General features: G+C 40.6%; 1 protein-coding gene across 1 annotated transcript in view; it reads left to right on the forward strand.

Moving 5' to 3' along the window:
* Positions 1-5,396: 5,396 nt before the first annotated feature.
* LOC112262203 (protein GREB1-like) overlaps positions 5,397-22,386 on the forward strand; it is a 68,230-nt gene continuing 51,240 nt past the window's right edge. Inside the window, exon 1 of the mRNA XM_042330432.1 lies at positions 5,397-5,537. The gene's annotated coding sequence lies outside the window, so the exon portion shown is untranslated. The remainder of the gene's footprint in view (positions 5,538-22,386) is intronic.

Here is a 22,386-nt window from a genome sequence, read left to right on the forward strand (position 1 = left end):
GTACAAGCAGCATGCCAGCAAGCAGCATCCCGCCCTGCATACCACTGCTGGCTTGCTTCTGAAGCTAAGCAGGGTTGGTCCTGGTCAGTCCCTGGATGGGAGCCCAGATGCTGCTGGAAGTGGTGTTGGAGGGCCATTAGGAGGTACTCTTTCCTCTGGTCTAAAAAAATATCCCAATGTCCCAGGGCAGTGATTGGGGACATTACCCCAGGGCAGTGATTGGGGACATTGCCCTGTGTAGGCTGCCGTCTTTCGGATGGGACGTTAAACGGGTGTCCTGACTCTCTGAGGTCATTAAAAATCTCATGGCACTTATTGTAAGAGTAGGGGTGTTAACCCTGGTGTCCTGGCTAAAATTCCCAATATGACCGTAGTCACCTAATAATCCCCAGTTTACAATTGGCTCATTCATCCCCCTCCTCTCCCCTGTAACTATTCCCCAGGTTGTTGCTGCAAATGAGAATGTGTTTTCAGTCAACTTACCTGGTAAAACAACAGAAAATAAAAAAAGATGCCATTATTAACCAGTCATAAATACACTAACCGTATAAAGGTACATATCTATTCCTGAAAACATGCACATTTCAATTATAAGGGGAGAACCCTGCATTAAGTAGAAATATACCGTCAGGGTACACATTAGGCTACTCTCTCGGGATTTAGCTACATTGCATCCCTCAATGTCAATGCTCTGGTTGCCACACCCCCTATCCGAGCATGGTAGAAGGAACAAACAATTCACCTCTTCACTTAAGAGAAATAAAGGTACATTTTCAAACATTTCTTAATGTAAAAATCTGGTGTTTTACAATCTATCTAATTATCAACAACGGTACCATTTAATGACAACGGGCATGATAAGAAAGAAAGAGTAGTCTAGCTTAAATAGCCTATATCAGGCTGCCCAACCCTCTTTTTGGAGATCTACCGTCCTGTGGGTTTTCAGTCCAACCCTCTTCCTGGAGATCTACCATCCTATGGGTTTTCAGTCCAACCCTCTTCCTGGAGATCTACCATCCTATGGGTTTTCAGTCCAACCCTCTTCCTGGAGATCTACCATCCTATGGGTTTTCAGTCCAACCCTCTTCCTGGAGATCTACCATACTGTGGGTTTTCAGTCCAACCCTCTTCCTGGAGATCTACCATCCTGTGGGTTTTCAGTCCAACCCTCTTCCTGGAGATCTACCATACTGTGGGTTTTCAGTCCAACCCTCTTCCTGGAGATCTACCATCCTATGGGTTTTCAGTCCAACCCTCTTCCTGGAGATCTACCATACTGTGGGTTTTCAGTCCAACCCTCTTCCTGGAGATCTACCATCCTGTGGTTTTCAGTCCAACCCTCTTCCTGGAGATCTACCATCCTGTGGGTTTTCAGTCCAACCCTCTTCCTGGAGATCTACCATCCTGTGGGTTTTCAGTCCAACCCTCTTCCTGGAGATCTACCATACTGTGGGTTTTCAGTCCAACCCTAATTTAACACACATGATTCTACTAATTAGCTGCTCAACAACACCTTAACTAGCTGAATCAGATATGCTAAATTAGGGTTGGACTGAGACAATTTACAACAATTTACAACAATGACAAATGTTTTGATGAAGATGAAAAAAAAACTAAGACAGAAATTGAGAAACCTATCCAACCAAAAAGATAGAGACCCAGAAAACTTAAGCCATACGCCTTCACTATGATGAAACAATACAGAAATGCACTACGGAAAAAGAGTGAATCAGCTCAATGTAATTGAAGTATCCATATAATCTAACCACTTCTGGGAAAATTGGAACACACTAAACAAACAACAACGTGAAGAGTTATCTATCCAAAATGGAGATGTACTGTATGGATAAACCACTTCTCCAATCTTTCAGGCTCTATAACAAAGAAAAAACTGCAAAAACATATATACATGATCAATTTTAAATCTTAGAATCAGCTATTAAAGACTACCAGAACCCACTGGATTCTCCAAATACATTGAATGAACTACAGAACAAAATACAAACCCTCCATCCCACAAAGGCCTGTGGTGTTGATGATATCCTCAATTAAATAATTAAATATACAGACCAGAAATTCAAATTGGCTATACTTAAACGGTTTAACATCATCCTCAACTCTGGCAACTTCACCAATATTTGGAACAAAGGACCGATCACTCCAATCCACAAAAGTGGAGACAAATTCAACCCCAATAAATACTCTGGGATATGCGTCAACAGCAACCTTGGGGAAATCCTCTGCATTATCATTAACAGCAGATTCTTAGATTTCCTCAGTGAAGATAATGTTGTGAGCAAATATTAAATGTACTTTTTACCAAATGACCATACTTCAGACCACGTATTCACTCTGCACACCCTAATTGACTGAAAAACAAACTCAAATAAAAAAAAAGTCTTCTCATGCTTTGTTGATTCCTGAATAAGCTTTTGACTGAAGTTGGCTCGAGGGTCTGCTAGACAAATTGATGGAAAGCGGTGTTGGGGGAAAAACATACAACATTATAAAATCCATGAACACAAACAATAAGTGTGCAGTTAAAATTGACAAAAAACACAGATTTCTTTCCACAGTGTCATGGGGTGAGATGCAGAGATGCAGCTTGAGCCCCAGCCTCTTCAACATAAACATGAATTGGCGAGGGCACTAGAACAGTCTGCATCACCCAGCCTCATCCTACTAGAATCTGAAGTCAAATGTCTACAGTTTGCTGATGATCTGGTGCTTTTGTCCCCAACCAAGGAGGGCCTGGAGCAGCACCTAGATCTTCTGTACAGATTCTGTCAGACCTGGGCCCTGACAGACCTGGGCCCTGACAGACCTGGGCCCTGACAGTAAATCTCAGTAAGACAAAAATAGTGTTCCAAAAAAGATCCAGTTGCAAGGACCAAAATTACAAATTCCATCTAGACACCGTTGCCCTGGAACACAAAAAAAACGATACATAACTTGAATTGAGAGACAAGGCAAGAAGGGCCTTCTATGCCATCAAAAGGAACATCAAATTCGGCATCCCAATTAGGATCTGACAAAAAATACTTGAGTACTTGAATTAAAAAATAAATATTGAAAATAATACTGTACATATATTTAAATATATATATACAGTATATGAGGGATTGGAAATAATGCAGACAATTACATTGATAGAACCCACAATCTGCAATAATAAAGCTGATCTACCCCCTAAAACATATTTAATCAGTTATAGAACCCATTGGCCTCTATGGTTGTGTGGGGTCCGCTTACCAAATTGGTTAATTCACAAAATGGGACAAACACCAAATTGAGACTCTGCATGTAGAATTCTGCAGAAACATCCGCCTTGTACAATGTAAAACACCAAATAAGGTATGCAGAGCAGAATTAGGATGACACCTGCTAATTATCCAAATCCATAAAAGAGACGTTAAATTATACAACCACTTAAAAGGATGCGATTCCCAAACCTTTCATAACAAAGCCATCACCTACAGAGAGATGAGCCTAGAGAAGAGTCTGGCTCTGTTCACAAACACAAACAGACCCCACAGAGCCCCAGGACAGAAACACAATTAGACCCAACCAAATCAGGAGAAAACAAAAATATAATTACTTGACACATTGGAAAGAATTACCAAAAAACAGAGCAAACTAGAATGATATTTGGCACTAAACAGAGAAGTACACAGTGACAGAATACCTGACCACTGTGACTGACCCAAACTTAAGGAAAGCTTTGACTATGTACAGACTCAGTGAGCATAGCCTTGCTATTGAGAAAGGCCGCTGTAGGCAGACCTGGCTCTCAAGAGAAGACAGGCTATGTGCTCACTACCCACAAAATGAGGTGGAAACTGAGCTGCACTTCCTAACCTCCTGCCAAATGTATGACCATATTTGAGACACACATTTTCCTCAGATTACACAGACCCACAACAAATTCGAAAAACAAATCAAAATTTGATAAACTCCCATATCTACTAGGTGAAATTCCACAGTGTGACATCACAGCAGCAAGATGTGTGACCTGTTGCCACAAGAAAAGGGCAACCAGTGAAGAACAAACACCATTGTAAATACAACCATTTTTATGTTTTTTTATTTCCCTTTTGTACTTTAACTATTTGCACATTTGTACCACACTGTAGGCTACATAACCATAATATGATATTTGAAATGTCTCTATTATTTTGAAACATTTGAGTGTAATGTTTACTGTACATTTTTTATTGTTTATTTCACTTTTGTTGATTGATTGCCAATAAAGCCCTTTGAATTGAGTTTAATTAAATTGACAGAGACGGACAGACAGACAGAGAGAGAGAGAGAGAGAGAGAGAGAGAGAGAGAGAGAGAGAGAGAGAAACATGCAAACAAATGAGGCCAGTAGGCCTACCTTGTAGACTACTTGACTATGTATCAGGCCAGAGTCTTGTCATTTCTGCTTAGAATGAAAATTGTGTGGGGGGCAATTGTGTGTGTGGGGGGAGATTTTTCAACACTTGTCATCGTGCTGTTTATTTAATTTGATTGGTCTTTATTAAATATAAACAGATATTCGATTGCAGCACACGTCATGCGCTATATGCTCTACTGAAGGCATGCCTACATGTATGAGAGGGTGCCGTAGTTCCACTGGACATCCAGAAGATGGCGACAGCGCATCGCATGGAGACAGAACCTCCTTCATGTTTAAAAAGTTAAGAGGATGACTTCGAAGTTTCAATACGTTTTTATCGGTCAAGGTAAGCATGGCACGGTGACCATGGCGGTAACATAGGTAATTGCATAGGATAAGCTAACTCATCATTTTCCAGTAAGTGCCATAGGGTGGAGAGCGTTAGCTTCTTATCGAATATCTCATATATAAAATAGGCTACACTTTGGTCAACTAGCACCCGTAAGATAACTTATAACATAGGCTTACACGGTTAACAGTCCTATACTGTAATTTAGTAACCTAATCGTGCTTTGGTTCGTAGTGTAGTTTCGCGGGCAGCTATCTAAACTTGTTATCATGGTCGAATTACCGGCCTGGGTGCTAGACCGCCTGGTGTCTAGCACCCAGACAGTCTCACTCAGCTGTCATATTAAAAACTGCTCTCCACAATGTGCAGAATTGCAGGAAATTAGCTCTAAAACAGCTAATTGTCCTCTCAGCACAATAAGATGAATTGCATAAAATGACAATTGCACAATTATTCTCTCCCCCCATAGCAAAATGTGTAGAATTGCAGCAAGCTTTCTTCAAAACTGCAGAATTGCACGAAATTAACTATAAAACTTAAAAAATGCAGCAATGTCGTACGGATGTGGGTATGCAGACTCGCGAACTCCTATGAGGAGTTCAGGTTTTTTGTGGCCCCCACCCCCATCAAAATTGCCCATCCCTGCTCCAGGGGATCAGGGGATTACACGAGTGTCAGTCTAAATCACCCAGTCCTTCCACACTTCACTGACCGGATGACCGCACCTCTACTCGCGGAGATATGGACCTAATAATTTAACAAGTCGCTATTGGATTTTTATCGGCATTATCAGTTTGATTTGCAGGTAAGTTGACTTTATTTTTTTTATTTGTGTGTCTGAGGCACATCGAGTTGCAAATGTGAGTGTTCTCTGACTTACGTTTCTGGCTGCCAATATTACGGAGGGACCCTTCGGACACAGCTTGCTGCGTGGCCGTTGTCTGATCTGCATAAGTCATGTATCAGGATAGTGTTGTTACTTTGTTGTAACACATGTTGTTACAAAGAGTTTCAGTCTGAAGAACTGACAATAAACATTAGGGGACATAATAGGTTATTTGAAATCTGACTTTATAGCTATTATATTTAACAGCCCATTTAAATTCTATTCAAAAAGTATAACAAGAGTCTACACGTGTTCCATAGAGAATATAATGTGAGATTTACTGAAGTATATATTGACACTCCCATATGGTACGTTCATGTTTTGAATTTCACAGTTTTGAGTTTCAATGTTTTGTGTATCAATGTTTTGAGTGTTAATGTTTTGAGTTTCAATGTTTTGAGTTTCAATGTTTTGTGTATCAATGTTTTGAGTGTTAATGTTTTGTGTATCAATGTTTTGAGTGTTAATGTTTTGAGTGTTAATGTTTTGAGTTTCAATGTTTTGAGTTTCAATGTTTTGAGTGTTAATGTTTTGAGTTTCAATGTTTTGAGTTTCAATGTTTTGTGTATCAATGTTTTGAGTTTCAATGTTTTGTGTATCAATGTTTTGAGTGTTAATGTTTTGAGTTTCAATGTTTTGAGTTTCAATGTTTTGTGTATCAATGTTTTGAGTGTTAATGTTTTGTGTATCAATGTTTTGAGTGTTAATGTTTTGAGTGTTAATGTTTTGAGTTTCAATGTTTTGAGTTTCAATGTTTGAGCCTTAAGTTTATTTTTTTTATTAGTAAAATGCAGAGGTGTTTTTAGGATTGTAGCCTCCAATAATCTCCACAGTCATGAGGAGTTGAATATCTGATCCTTACTTATGTTACTTAATTAGCAAGTAGACCTAAGAATTAGGAAGCAAGTAAAATAAGTAAGCAGAAATGATTGAAATGCATGTCTGATAGCCTATGTTGCACATTTATCTTCTGAATCCTGCTAGTAGGATATAGTCACTATTTTATAGTGTGTGTGTGTGTGTGTGTGTGTGTGTGTGTGTGTGTGTGTGTGTGTGTGTGTGTGTGTGTGTGTGTGTGTGTGTGTGTGTGTGTGTGTGTGTGTGTGTGTGTGTGTGTGCATGCGTGAATGAGTGTGTAGACAACACAAGCTTTGTGTTTATCTCCTAGACTGTTCTCAAGGCCAGAGTCTACATCCTGCTGCTATTGACAGAGCTGCTGCTGCCAGAAATAGAATCAGTACAGTGACTGTGTACAGTACAGTGTAAAGGAGATGAGGTCTACATTAGAATATTTACAGTAACAAGGAGATGAGGACTACATGAGAATATTTACAGTAACTAGGAGATGAGGACTACATTAGAATATTTACAGTGACAATGAGATGAGGACTACATTAGAATATTTACAGTGACAAGGAGATGAGGTCTAATATAATATTTACAGTAACAAGGTGATGAGGTCTAATATAATATTTACAGTGACAAGGAGATGAGGACTAATATAATATTTACAGTGACAATGAGATGAGGTCTAATGAAATATTTACAGTGAAAAGGAGATGAGGACTACATTAGAATATTTACAGTGACAAGGAGATGAGGTCTAATGAAATATTTACAGTGAAAAGGAGAGGAGGACTACATTAGAATATTTACAGTGACAAGGAGATGAGGTTTGATATAATATTTACAGTAACAAGGAGATGAGGACAACATTAGAATATTTACAGTGACAAGGAGATGAGGACTACATTAGAATATTTACAGTGACAAGAAGATGAGGACTACGTTAGAATATTTACAGTGACAAGGAGATGAGGTCTAATATAATATTTACAGTAACAAGGTGATGAGGTCTAATATAATATTTACAGTGACAAGGAGATGAGGACTAATATAATATTTACAGTGACAATGAGATGAGGTCTAATGAAATATTTACATTGAAACGGAGATGAGGACTACATTAGAATATTTACAGTGACAAGGAGATGAGGTCTAATGAAATATTTACAGTGAAAAGGAGAGGAGGACTACATTAGAATATTTACAGTGACAAGGTGATGAGGTCTAATATAATATTTACAGTGACAAGGAGATGAGGACTAATATAATATTTACAGTGACAAGGAGAAGAGGTTTGATGTAATATTTACAGTAACAAGGAGATGAGGACAACATTAGAATATTTACAGTGACAAGGAGATGAGGACTACATTAGATTATTTACAGTAACAAGGAGATGAGGACTACATTAGAATATTTACAGTAACAAGGAGATGAGGACTACATTAGAATATTTACAGTAACAAGGAGATGAGGACTACATTAGAATATTTACAGTGACAAGGACAGGGGGTCTAATATAATATTTACAGTGACAAGGAGATGAGATCTAATGAAATATTTACAGTAACAAGGAGATGAGGACTACATTAGAATATTTACAGTGACAAGGAGATGAGGTCTAATATAATATTTACAATGACAAGGAGATGAGGACTACATTAGAATATTTACAGTGACAAGGAGATGAGGTCTAATATAATATTTACAGTAACAAGTAGATGAGGTCTAATATAATATTTACAGTGACAAGGAGATGAGGTCTAATATAATATTTACAATGACAAGGAGATGATGTCTAATATAATATTTACAGTAACAAGGAGATGTGGACTACATTAGAATATTTACAGTGACAAGGGCAGGAGGTCTAATATAATATTTACCGTGACAAGGAGATGAGGACTAGATTATAATATTTACAGTGACAAGGAGAGGAGGTCTAATATAATATTTACAGTGAGAAGGAGATGAGAACGACATTAGAATATTTACAGTGACAAAGTGATGAGGTCTAATATAATATTTACAGTAACAAGGAGATGAGGACTACATTTGAATATTTACAGTGACAATGAGAGGAGGTCTAATATAATATTTACAGTAACAAGGAGATGAGGTCTAATATAATATTTACAGTGACAAGGAGATGAGGACTACATTATAATATTTACAGTGACAAGGAGATGATGTCTAAAATAAAATTTACAGTGACAAGGAGATGATGACTACAATATAATATTTACAGTGACAAGGAGATGAGGACTAAAATCATATTTACAGTGAGAAGGAGATGAGAACGACATTAGAATATTTACAGTGACAAGGAGATGAGGTCTAATATAATATTTACAGTAACAAGGAGATGAGGACTACATTCGAATATTTACAGTGACAATGAGAGGAGGTCTAATATAATATTTACAGTAACAAGGAGATGAGGTCTAATATAATATTTACAGTGACAAGGAGATGAGGACTACATTATAATATGTACAGTGACAAGGAGATGATGTCTAAAATAATATTTACAGTGACAAGGAGATGAGGACTACATTAGAATATTTACAGTAACAAGGAGATGAGGTCTAATATAATATTTACAGTGACAAGGAGATGAGGTCTAATATAATATTTACAGTAACAAGGAGATGAGGACTACATTAGAATATTTACAGTAACAAGGAGATGAGGACTACATTAGAATATTTACAGTGACAAGGGCAGGAGGTCTAATATAATATTTACCGTGACAAGGAGATGAGGACTAGATTATAATATTTACAGTGACAAGGAGAGGAGGTCTAATATAATATTTACAGTGAGAAGGAGATGAGAACGACATTAGAATATTTACAGTGACAAAGTGATGAGGTCTAATATAATATTTATAGTAACAAGGAGATGAGGACTACATTTGAATATTTACAGTGACAATGAGAGGAGGTCTAATATAATATTTACAGTAACAAGGAGATGAGGTCTAATATAATATTTACAGTGACAAGGAGATGAGGACTACATTATAATATTTACAGTGACAAGGAGATGATGTCTAAAATAATATTTATAGTGACAAGGAGATGATGACTACAATATAATATTTACAGTGACAAGGAGATGAGGACTAAAATCATATTTACAGTGAGAAGGAGATGAGAACGACATTAGAATATTTACAGTGACAATGAGAGGAGGTCTAATATAATATTTACAGTAACAAGGAGATGAGGTCTAATATAATATTTACAGTGACAAGGATATGAGGACTACATTATAATATGTACAGTGACAAGGAGATGATGTCTAAAATAATATTTACAGTGACAAGGAGATGAGGACTACATTAGAATATTTACAGTAACAAGGAGATGAGGTCTAATATAATATTTACAGTGACAAGGAGATGAGGTCTAATATAATATTTACAGTAACAAGGAGATGAGGACTACATTAGAATATTTACAGTAACAAGGAGATGAGGACTACATTAGAATATTTACAGTGCCAAGGGCAGGAGGTCTAATATAATATTTACCGTGACAAGGAGATGAGGACTAGATTATAATATTTACAGTGACAAAGATTATATAATATTTACAGTGAGAAGGAGATGAGAACGACATTAGAATATTTACAGTGACAAAGTGATGAGGTCTAATATAATATTTACAGTAACAAGGAGATGAGGACTACATTTGAATATTTACAGTGACAATGAGAGGAGGTCTAATATAATATTTACAGTAACAAGGAGATGAGGTCTAATATAATATTTACAGTGACAAGGAGATGAGGACTACATTATAATATTTACAGTGACAAGGAGATGATGTCTAAAATAATATTTATAGTGACAAGGAGATGATGACTACAATATAATATTTACAGTGACAAGGAGATGAGGACTAAAATCATATTTACAGTGAGAAGGAGATGAGAACGACATTAGAATATTTACAGTGACAAGGAGATGAGGTCTAATATAATATTTACAGTAACAAGGAGATGAGGACTACATTCGAATATTTACAGTGACAATGAGAGGAGGTCTAATATAATATTTACAGTAACAAGGAGATGAGGTCTAATATAATATTTACAGTGACAAGGAGATGAGGACTACATTATAATATGTACAGTGACAAGGAGATGATGTCTAAAATAATATTTACAGTGACAAGGAGATGAGGACTACATTACAATATTTACAGTAACAAGGAGATGAAGTCTAATATAATATTTACAGTGACAAGGAGATGAGGTCTAATATAATATTTACAGTAACAAGGAGATGAGGACTACATTAGAATATTTACAGTAACAAGGAGATGAGGACTACATTACAATATTTACAGTAACAAGGAGATTAAGTCTAATATAATATTTACAGTGACAAGGAGATGAGGTCTAATATAATATTTACAGTAACAAGGAGATGAGGACTACATTAGAATATTTACAGTAACAAGGAGATGAGGACTACATTAGAATATTTACAGTGACAAGGACAGGGGGTCTAATATAATATTTACAGTGACAAGGAGATGAGGTCTAATATAATATTTACAGTGACAAGGAGATGAGGACTACATTCTAATATTTACAGTGACAAGGAGATGAGATCTAATGAAATATTTACAGTAACAAGGAGATGAGGACTACATTAGAATATTTACAGTGACAGGGAGATGAGGTCTAATATAATATTTACAATGACAAGGAGATGAAGACTACATTAGAATATTTACAGTGACAAGGAGATGAGGTCTAATATAATATTTACAGTGACAAGGAGATGAGGTCTAATATAATATTTACAGTGACAAGTAGATGAGGTCTAATATAATATTTACAGTGACAAGGAGATGATGTCTAATATAATATTTACAGTAACAAGGAGATGTGGACTACATTAGAATATTTACAGTGACAAGGGCAGGAGGTCTAATATAATATTTACAGTGACAAGGGCAGGAGGTCTAATATAATATTTACAGTAACAAGGAGATGAGGTCTAATATAATATTTACAGTGACAAGGAGATGAGGTCTAATATAATATTTACAGTAACAAGGAGATGAGGTCTAATATAATATTTACAGTGACAAGGAGATGAGGTCTAATACAGCCAGTCCAGTAAAAAGGATTGAGGTCTGTTTTTTCACCTTGCTGGGAAGGGAACCATCCAGTAACCAGAGACTATTAGGTGCAAAAGAAAATAAGATGCTTGTATTGTTCTCTCTGGATTGGACATACTGGTCTGGGGGGGTTATGGCTTGACACTTGGATCGCTGTTAAAGACTGGCTTGTGTTTGATGGTTTTGTTTATTTGGTGGGTCACAAAGATATTTTAAACCCCACTTTAATATAGTCTGTGTCACAGACAGCCTAGATGACACAGACCCAGACAGCCTAGATGACACAGACCCAGACAGCCTAGAAGCCTAGATGACACAGACCCAGACAGCCTAGATGACACAGACCCAGACAGCTTAGATGACACAGATATGTGTGTCACTGAGGAGCGGCTATTCCTGTTAACACTAGAGTGAGATGACAAACACTTGTGGGGGATGGAGAGCGAGAGAGAGTGAGAGAGAGTGAGAGAGAGTGCAAGGCGGTAGGAAAGGGAAGAGAGAGGACTTGGGGATAGAAGATGCAGAGAAAAGATAGCAGGAAGACGGTGGGTAAGAAAGGAGAGAGCGAAAGGGGGAGAAAGAGAGTGACGGTTTGAGTCTGAGAGAGGGAAAGGGAGAGAGAGAACAAAGAAGCAATGTAACAATTTAGGACTATTCCATGGCACTTACATAGTATATATAATTACTTTTTTGTTTATTTGAGAAAGATACTTAAGAGCTACACTGTGTACCATTTCAAGGAAGTTCAGAGAGCTGCCTCAGAGTTTTTTCCGGGAACAGCCTCTATTCCATATTCCTTGTCTTATATTCCCTATTCCACATCCCTATCCCTCCTGGGCAGCTTGTGTCCCTGGATGGGCACATTGATCCAAGAAGCTATTGAGGAAACAGTGAAAGAACGTGTTTGTTTAGGGTCAGTAATGTTGTAGCATCTGCTAAACTGGATTCCCATCTCACGAGGGGTTGGCCTCAGAGTATTCAGCTCTGTTTCAAAGACCTGCCTGCTGCCATATTCACCAGCTGACACTGACACAAAAATACATTTTAAAAACACACACACTGTGCACATCCGTGCGCACACAACACACACACACACACACATACACTGAAATACACACACACACACACACACACACACACACACACACACACACATACAAAGAACAAACAAACACTTCCTAGCTCATGCCTTGAGATGGAGGAGCTCTGAATGCATCTGGCTGTGCCTGTAATGTGAACCTTTAGCAGGTTAGGACTGTGTGTGTGTGTGTGTGTGTGTGTGTGTGTGTGTGTGTGTGTGTGTGTGTGTGTGTGTGTGTGTGTGTGTGTGTGTGTGTGTGTGTGTGTGTGTGTGTGTGTGTGTGTGTGTGTGTGTGTGTGTGTGTGTGTGTGTGTGTGTGTGTGTGTGCGTGCGTGCGTGCGGCATGCGTGCGCGGAGGTCAGAGGCCTGACGAGAATGGGTTGGTGGCCAGTCCTGAGAGAACAACCCCTGGCTATCTCCCTAGCCCCTGACCTTTAACCCTCCCTGGCCCCTGACCCCTGTGAGAGACCTTTTGTGTCCACTGAGCCTACAGGACATGTGGATGCTACCACGATTACGGATGATCCTGAATTAATCGTGACATGCTAGCCTCTCACCATTACAATAACAGAGGATGTTAGCATTTGATATCATTCCCCCAAGACATGCTATCCTCTCACCATTACAATAACAGAGGATGTTAGCATTTCATATCATACCACCAAGACATGCTAACCTCTCACCATTACAGTAACAGAGGATGTTAGCATTTGATATCATACCCCCAAGACATGCTATCCTCTCACTATTACAATAACAGAGGATGTTAGCATTTGATATCATACCCCCAAGACATGCTAACCTCTCATCATTACAGTAACAGAGGATGTTAGCATTTGATATCATACCCCCAAGACATGCTATCCTCTCACCATTACAATAACAGAGGATGTTAGCATTTGATATCATACCCCCAAGACATGCTATCCTCTCACCATTACAATAACAGAGGATGTTAGCATTTCATATCATACCCCCAAGACATGCTAACCTCTCATCATTACAATAACAGAGGACGTTAGCATTCTTAAGGGGGTATGATATTTGCTAAACTTAATTGGTAAGTTTTTTCTGTTTTAGCTCCCTCCTCAACCTTAACTTAACCATTAGGTAATAATGCCTAAACCTTAACTTAACCATTAGGTAATAATGCCTAAACCTTAACTTAACCATTAGGTAATAATGCCTAAACCTTAACTTAACCATTAGGTAATAATGCCTAAACCTTAACTTAACCATTAGGTAATAATGCCTAAACTTAACTGTCCAGTTGTTTCTTTTGTAACCGTAACCCTTTCCCAAACTTAACGGTTGAAATGTAACGTTTGGAGAACTTAGAAATTTGACGTTTGGAGAAACATCAACGAACGTCAAAATCTGAAGTCAAATTGGTAAAACCGTGAGATCTTGTTAGCATGTGTTTGTGTGTGTGCACGTGAATGCGTGTGTAATTTAGGCCCTGCTCTTATAGATGGATAAAAGCCTATAATGTTCTTCTTCTGCACCTCCCTTCTACTCTTTAGAAGGCCAGTGTCTGCTTGTTAGTGTGAGAACACACACAGGACAGAGATCCCACACTGATACAGGACAGAGATCCCACACTGACACAGGACAGAGATCCCCACACTGACACAGGACATAGATCCCACACTGACACAGGACAGAGATCCCCACACTGACACAGGACAGAGATCCCACACTGACACAGGACAGAGATCCCACACTGACACAGGACATAGATCCCACACTGACACAGGACAGAGATCCCACACTGATACAGGACAGAGATCCCACACTGACACAGGACAGAGATCCCACACTGACACAGGACAGAGATCCCCACACTGACACAGGACAGAGATCCCACACTGACACAGGACAGAGATCCCCCACACTGACACAGGACAGAGATCCCACACTGACACAGGACATAGATCCCACACTGACACAGGATAGAGATCCCACACTGACACAGGACAGAGATCCCCACACTGACACAGGACAGAGATCCCACACTGACACAGGACAGAGATCCCCACACTGACATAGGACAGAGATCCCACACTGACACAGGACAGAGATCCCCACACTGACACAGGACAGAGATCCCACACTGACACAGGACAGAGATCCCACACTGACACAGGACAGAGATCCCCACACTGACACAGGACAGAGATCCCACACTGACATAGGACAGAGATCCCACACTGACACAGTCTACTTTCATCTATCAGATGTATTCTTACCAGGAAGTCCCATTGATGGCATCAAAGACTTATTTTCCAAGGAAGATCGTTCCCCATATGTACACTCTTAGACAAAAGGGTTCCCAAAGAATTGCTCGGCAGTCGCCATAGGATAACCATTACTGGTTCCAGGAGGAACCCTTTTAGGTTTCAGGTAGAACCCTTTTGGGTTCCATGTAGAACCCTCTGGGGAACCCAAAAGGTTCTACCTGTAACAAACTATCTAGAACCTAAAACGGTTATTCAGCTGTCCCCATCGGAGAACCCCTTGAAGAACCCTTTTTGGTTCCAGGTAGAACCCTCTACATGGAACTCAAAAGGGTTCTACTTGGAACCAAAAATGGTTATCCTATGGGGAAAACCAAAGAACCCTTTTGGAACCTTTTTTTCTAAGAGTGTAAAACATTTGGGGAATATGTCAACAATGGACTAATGAAACAAATACCAAAAGATAGTTTTTGAGTGGGATTTTCCTTTAAGAGTGCTATCCATGTTTTAACTGAATATTTTAATCAAATGTACCATAAAATATGCTTATGATAGGCAGCATCTCCACTCTGTGATGTGTAATGTGAGGTTGAGATCGGTAGAAAAGCTGCGTTTTAAGCGCTGTTTGACAAGGGGTTGTAGAGGCTCTTGAATACAAGACCGAAATGTGTGTGGGAGAGAGAGAAGGGTCATAAACACAACATGCTCTCACAGTCTCACTGCAGAATTAGACTTTCCTCCACGTTTCCCCAAACATCGAATTCCTAAATTGCTCTATACATCACATTTCAAATTGTTTTTGACATCCTGTGTTGACTCCTCCTTTCAGTATTGTTCTATTTCTCCAAACATCACATCACATTCAGAAGGTTAAAAGAGTTAAGAGTTAAGAGTTAAGATTTTGGATAGGGTTAAAACATTAAGTTTAGTCACTCATTCTGAATGATTAAGATAAGGGTTAAGGTTTGGGATAGGGTTAAAACATTAAGTTTAGTCACTCATTCTGAATGATTAAGATAAGGGTTAAGATTTGGGATAGGGTTAAAACATTAAGTTTAGTCACTCATTCTGAATTATTAAGATAAGGGTTAAGGTTTGGGATAGGGTTAAAACATTAAGTTTAGTCACTCATTCTGAATGATTAAGATAAGGGTTAAGGTTTGGGATAGGGTTAAAACATTAAGTTTAGTCACTCATTCTGAATTATTAAGATAAGGGTTAAGGTTTGGGATAGGGTTAAAACATTAAGTTTAGTCACTCATTCTGAATTATTATTATTTTTATTTTTATTTTTTATTTCACCTTTATTTAACCAGGTAGGCCAGTTGAGAACAAGTTCTCATTTGCAACTGCGACCTGGCCAAGATAAAGCATAGCAGTGTGAGCAGACAACACAGAGTTACACATGGAATAAACAATTAACAAGTCAATAACACAGTAGAAAACAAAGGGGGGAGTCTATATACAATGTGTGCAAAAGGCATGAGGAGGTAGGCGAATAATTACAATTTTGCAGATTAACACTGGAGTGATAAATGATCAGATGGTCATGTACAGGTAGAGATATTGGTGTGCAAGAGAGCAAGTAAATAAATAAAAACAGTATGGGGATGAGGTAGGTGAAAATGGGTGGGCTATTTACCAATAGACTATGTACAGCAGCAGCGATCGGTTAGCTGTTCAGATAGCTGATGTTTGAAGTTGGTGAGGGAGATAAAAGTCTCCAACTTCAGCGATTTTTGCAATTCGTTCCAGTCACAGGCAGCAGAGTACTGGAACGAAAGGCGGCCAAATGAGGTGTTGGCTTTAGGGATGATCAGTGAGATACACCTGCTGGAGCGCGTGCTACGGATGGGTGTTGCCATCGTGACCAGTGAACTGAGATAAGGCGGAGCTTTACCTAGCATGGACTTGTAGATGACCTGGAGCCAGTGGGTCTGGCGACGAATATGTAACGAGGGCCAGCCGACCAGAGCATACAGGTCGCAGTGGTGGGTGGTATAAGGTGCTTTAGTGACAAAACGGATGGCACTGTGATAGACTGCATCCAGTTTGCTGAGTAGAGTGTTGGAAGCCATTTTGTAGATGACATCGCCGAAGTCGAGGATCGGAAGGATAGTCAGTTTTACTAGGGTAAGCTTGGTGGCGTGAGTGAAGGAGGCTTTGTTGCGGAATAGAAAGCCGACTCTTGATTTGATTTTCGATTGGAGATGTTTGATATGAGTCTGGAAGGAGAGTTTGCAGTCTAGCCAGACACCTAGGTACTTATAGATGTCCACATATTCAAGGTCGGAACCATCCAGGGTGGTGATGCTAGTCGGGCATGCGGGTGCAGGCAGCGATCGGTTGAAAAGCATGCATTTGGTTTTACTAGCGTTTAAGAGCAGTTGGAGGCCACGGAAGGAGTGTTGTATGGCATTGAAGCTTGTTTGGAGGTTAGATAGCACAGTGTCCAATGACGGGCCGAAAGTATATAGAATGGTGTCGTCTGCGTAGAGGTGGATCAGGGAATCGCCCGCAGCAAGAGCAACATCATTGATATATACAGAGAAAAGAGTCGGCCCGAGAATTGAACCCTGTGGCACCCCATAGAGACTGCCAGAGGACCGGACAGCATGCCCTCCGATTTGACACACTGAACTCTGTCTGCAAAGTAATTGGTGAACCAGGCAAGGCAGTCATCCAAAAACCGAGGCTACTGAGTCTGCCGATAAGAATATGGTGATTGACAGAGTCGAAAGCCTTGGCAAGGTCAATGAAGACGGCTGCACAGTACTGTCTTTTATCGATGGCGGTTATGATATCGTTTAGTACCTTGAGTGTTGCTGAGGTGCACCCGTGACCGGCTCGGAAACCAGATTGCACAGCGGAGAAGGTACGGTGGGATTCGAGATGGTCAGTGACCTGTTTGTTGACTTGGCTTTCGAAGACCTTAGATAGGCAGGGCAGGATGGATATAGGTCTGTAACAGTTTGGGTCCAGGGTGTCTCCCCCTTTGAAGAGGGGGATGACTGCGGCAGCTTTCCAATCCTTGGGGATCTCAGACGATATGAAAGAGAGGTTGAACAGGCTGGTAGTAGGGGTTGCGACAATGGCGGCGGAAAGTTTCAGAAATAGGGGGTCCAGATTGTCAAGCCCAGCTGATTTGTACGGGTCCAGGTTTTGCAGCTCTTTCAGAACATCTGCTATCTGGATTTGGGTAAAGGAGAACCTGGAGAGGCTTGGGCGAGGAGCTGCCGGGGGCAGAGCTGTTGGCCGAGGTTGGAGTAGCCAGGCGGAAGGCATGGCCAGCCGTTGAGAAATGCTTATTGAAGTTTTCGATAATCATGGATTTATCGGTGGTGACCGTGTTACCTAGCCTCAGTGCAGTGGGCAGCTGGGAGGAGGTGCTCTTGTTCTCCATGGACTTCACAGTGTCCCAGAACTTTTTGGAGTTGGAGCTACAGGATGCAAACTTCTGCCTGAAGAAGCTGGCCTTAGCTTTCCTGACTGACTGCGTGTATTGGTTCCGGACTTCCCTGAACAGTTGCATATCCCGGGGACTATTCGATGCTATTGCAGTCCGCCACAGGATGTTTTTGTGCTGGTCGAGGGCAGTCAGGTCTGGGGTGAACCAAGGACTGTATCTGTTCTTAGTTCTGCATTTTTGAACGGAGCATGCTTATCTAAAATGGTAAGGAAGTTACTTTTAAAGAATGACCAGGCATCCTCAACTGACGGGATGAGGTCAATGTCCTTCCAGGATACCCGGGCCAGGTCGATTAGAAAGGCCTGCTCACAGAAGTGTTTTAGGGAGCGTTTGACAGTGATGAGGGGTGGTCGTTTGACTGCGGCTCCGTAGCGGATACAGGCAATGAGGCAGTGATCGCTGAGATCCTGGTTGAAGACAGCGGAGGTGTATTTGGAGGGCCAGTTGGTCAGGATGACGTCTATGAGGGTGCCCTTGTTTACAGAGTTAGGGTTGTACCTGGTGGGTTCCTTGATGATTTGTGTGAGATTGAGGGCATCTAGCTTAGATTGTAGGACTGGCGGGGTGTTAAGCATATCCCAGTTTAGGTCACCTAACAGAACAAACTCTGAGGCTAGATGGGGGGCGATCAATTCACAGATGGTGTCCAGGGCACAGCTGGGAGCTGAGGGGGGTCGGTAGCAGGCGGCAACAGTGAGAGACTTATTTCTGGAGAGAGTAATTTTCAAAATTAGTAGTTCGAACTGTTTGGGTATGGACCTGGAAAGTATGACATTACTTTGCAGGCTATCTCTGCAGTAGACTGCAACTCCTCCCCCTTTAGCAGTTCTATCTTGACGGAAGATGTTATAGTTGGGTATGGAAATCTCTGAATTTTTGGTGGCCTTTATTAAGATAAGGGTTAAGGTTTGGGATAGGGTTAAAACATTAAGTTTAGTCACTCATTCTGAATGATTAAGATAAGGGTTAAGGTTTGGGATAGGGTTAAAACATTAAGTTTAGTCACTCATTCTGAATGATTAAGATAAGGGTTAAGGTTTGGGATAGGGTTAAAACATTAAGTTTAGTCACTCATTCTGAATTATTAAGATAAGGGTTAAGGTTTGGGATAGGGTTAAAACATTAAGTTTAGTCACTCATTCTGAATTATTAAGATAAGGGTTAAGGTTTGGGATAGGTTTGAAACAGAAACTATTTTACAAGTGTCCACCACTGGGATCGAACACATAACCTTCTGATCCAGAATCATGGGATTAGACCCATCCTTCACCCCATCGCCCTAGCAAAACCCAAGCCTACTTAATGGTAATAGCATTCACTGTTGACCCTAGCAGACGGTTTTGAAAGCATTTCCCAACGTCCTCAGGACATGGATAGATGTCCAATTTTGAAGTCATTCTTAAGCAATCTGCCTGCATAAACAGGCGCAATAGTGCTACTGCTCTCCGTGGGGGAAAGAAAGAGGTGGAAGAAAGGGAGGAGGGGAGGGAAAGATGAAAGAAACTGCTACCTCCCTGTCAGGGGTTGAGGCGAGGGGGGGTGAGGGGCTATTTAAGGCCCCAAAGCGCCATCAGCGCACCTCTCCTTTTATCTCTGGCCCTCCCTCTCCTTTCCTCTCTTTCTCTCCTTTTGAAAACTCTCCATTCTGTGAATTTAGAGGTGTGATGATGACTTTTGTTGCTCTGGTCATTTCACTGTTTTGTCTTCCTTCTCTTCTTTTCCTCATAAACTGGCCCAGTGTATTAAACCTCACCAGAAAGTAGCATTACACATATGTGTGTATACAGTATGTGTGTGTGTGTGTGTGTGCTCGTATGTGTGTGTGTCTTTCACCTTGTGCTTTCCCCACAGCTCTGACTGTACCACAGATAGAACAACGAGACAGATATTTTACCGGATGTATAAATGTGAAGCATCCGCTTAGCGTTTCCACTCACTACCAAATATGGTAGTGAGAGGAAGCCCTCTGGCCTGCAGTGGGAGGAGATGGAACGAGGTCAATTTTGGCCGACGTTCTACACATTTTCTGATTGATGAAGTATTTGATCTCAATACAGTTTTCTGTTCCCAAAACTAGAATTTGTTATGAACAGAGTGGACAAGGTTTTGTAGACTTTACCCTTTGCAAAAGTTATTTTTAAATCGAGTTGTTTAGAAGGAGTGCAAGGGCAAATTGAGTTATTGCACACGCGCACTTCACAGAGGAGGTGTTCCCGAATGGAAATATGCAGACGTCAGCTCGAACTCGCCAATAGGATCTCGCTAGCTCGTGCTTGGCTCTGCCCACTTCCTTGCTTCTTCTGCCCACCATTGGAAATGACAGGCTGTGGTCTATCTTGGTTTAGTTATAGAAATCTTTGACTGCACTGTATCTTAGATTAATTCAGACTGTTTCGAGGAAGTGTATACTGGCTACGGCATCTCAAAATGGACAACCAGTACTATTTCCTCTTTTTTCTTGTTTTTCAAGCAAAGTTTTTTTAAGGGAGTATGCGAGCACACTCTTTCGGTTCGGATAGCCAAACCGAAGCATGCTGACGCCTTTAGTATGTATAGAGAATGTGGTAGTGACTGTATACACTGCCTCTGGAAAGTATTCAGACCCCTTGACTTTTTCCACATTTAGTTAGGTTACAGCCTTATTCTAAAATGGATTAAATGTTTTTTTCCTCCCTCATCAATCAACACACAATACCCCATAATGACAAATAATGACATTAAATAGTACCAGCAAAACACCAGTCTCAACGTCAACAGTGAAGAGGCGACTCCGGGAGTTGCAAAAAAACAGACATATCTCAGACTGGCCAATAAAAAGAAAATATTAAATTGGGCAAAAGAACACAGACACTGGACAGAGGAACTGCCTAGAACGGCCTAGAAGGCCAGCATCCCTGTGTCGCCCCTTCACTGTTTACAACATTAACAATGTATTAACACTGTATTTCTGCTAAATTCTATTTCATTTTTATGGACATAAAAATGTGCCTTTCTTTTAAAAACAAGGACATTTCTAAGAAGGGCTATATAAATACCCCAAACTTTTGAACGTTAGTGTAGGTATTCCTCTTGTCCAGGTGGGATAGGGCAGTGTGCAGTGGGATGGCGATTGCATCGTCTGTGGAACTGTTATGGCGGTATGCAAACTGAAATCTTGGGTGGCCGGTAACGTGGAGGTGATATCAAATTAAATGTATTTATATAGCCCTTCTTACATCAGATGATATCTCAAAGTGCTGTACAGAAACCCAGCCTAAAACCCCAAACAGCAAGCAATGCAGGTGAAAGAAGCACGGTGGCTAGGAAAAACTCCCTAGAAAGGCCAAAACCTAGGAAGAAACATAGAGAGGAACCAGGCTATGAGGGGTGGCCAGTCCTCTTCTGGCTGTGCTGGGTGGAGATTATAACAGAACATGGCCAAGATGTTCAAATGTTCATAAATGACCAGCATGGTTAAATAATAATAATCACAGTAGTTGTCGAGGGTGCAGCAAGTCAGCACCTCAGGAGTAAATGACAGTTGGCTTTTCATAGCCGATCATTAAGAGTATCTCTACCGCTCCTGCTGTCTCTAGAGAGTTGAAAACAGCAGGTCTGGGACAGGTAGCACTTCCGGTGAACAGGTCAGGGTTCCATAGCCGCAGGCAGAACAGTTGAAACTGGAGCAGCAGCACGGTCAGGTGGACTGGAAACAGCAAGGAGTCATCATGCCAGGTAGTCCTGAGGCATGGTCCAAGGGCTCTGGTCCTCCGAGAGAGAGAAAGAGAGAATTAGAGAGAGCATACTTAAGTTCAGACAGGACAGGATAAGACAGGAGAAGTGCTCCAGATATAACAGACTGACCCTAGCCCCCCGAAACATAAACTCCTGCAGCATAAATACTGGAGGCTGAGACAGGAGGGGTCAGGAGACACTGTGGCCCCATCTGATGACACCCCCGGACAGGGACAAACAGGCAGGATATAACCCCACCCACTTTGCCAAAGCACAGCCC

Source organism: Oncorhynchus tshawytscha, linkage group LG11, assembly GCF_018296145.1.
Source record: "Oncorhynchus tshawytscha isolate Ot180627B linkage group LG11, Otsh_v2.0, whole genome shotgun sequence".
NCBI classification, from domain to species: Eukaryota; Metazoa; Chordata; class Actinopteri; order Salmoniformes; family Salmonidae; genus Oncorhynchus; species Oncorhynchus tshawytscha.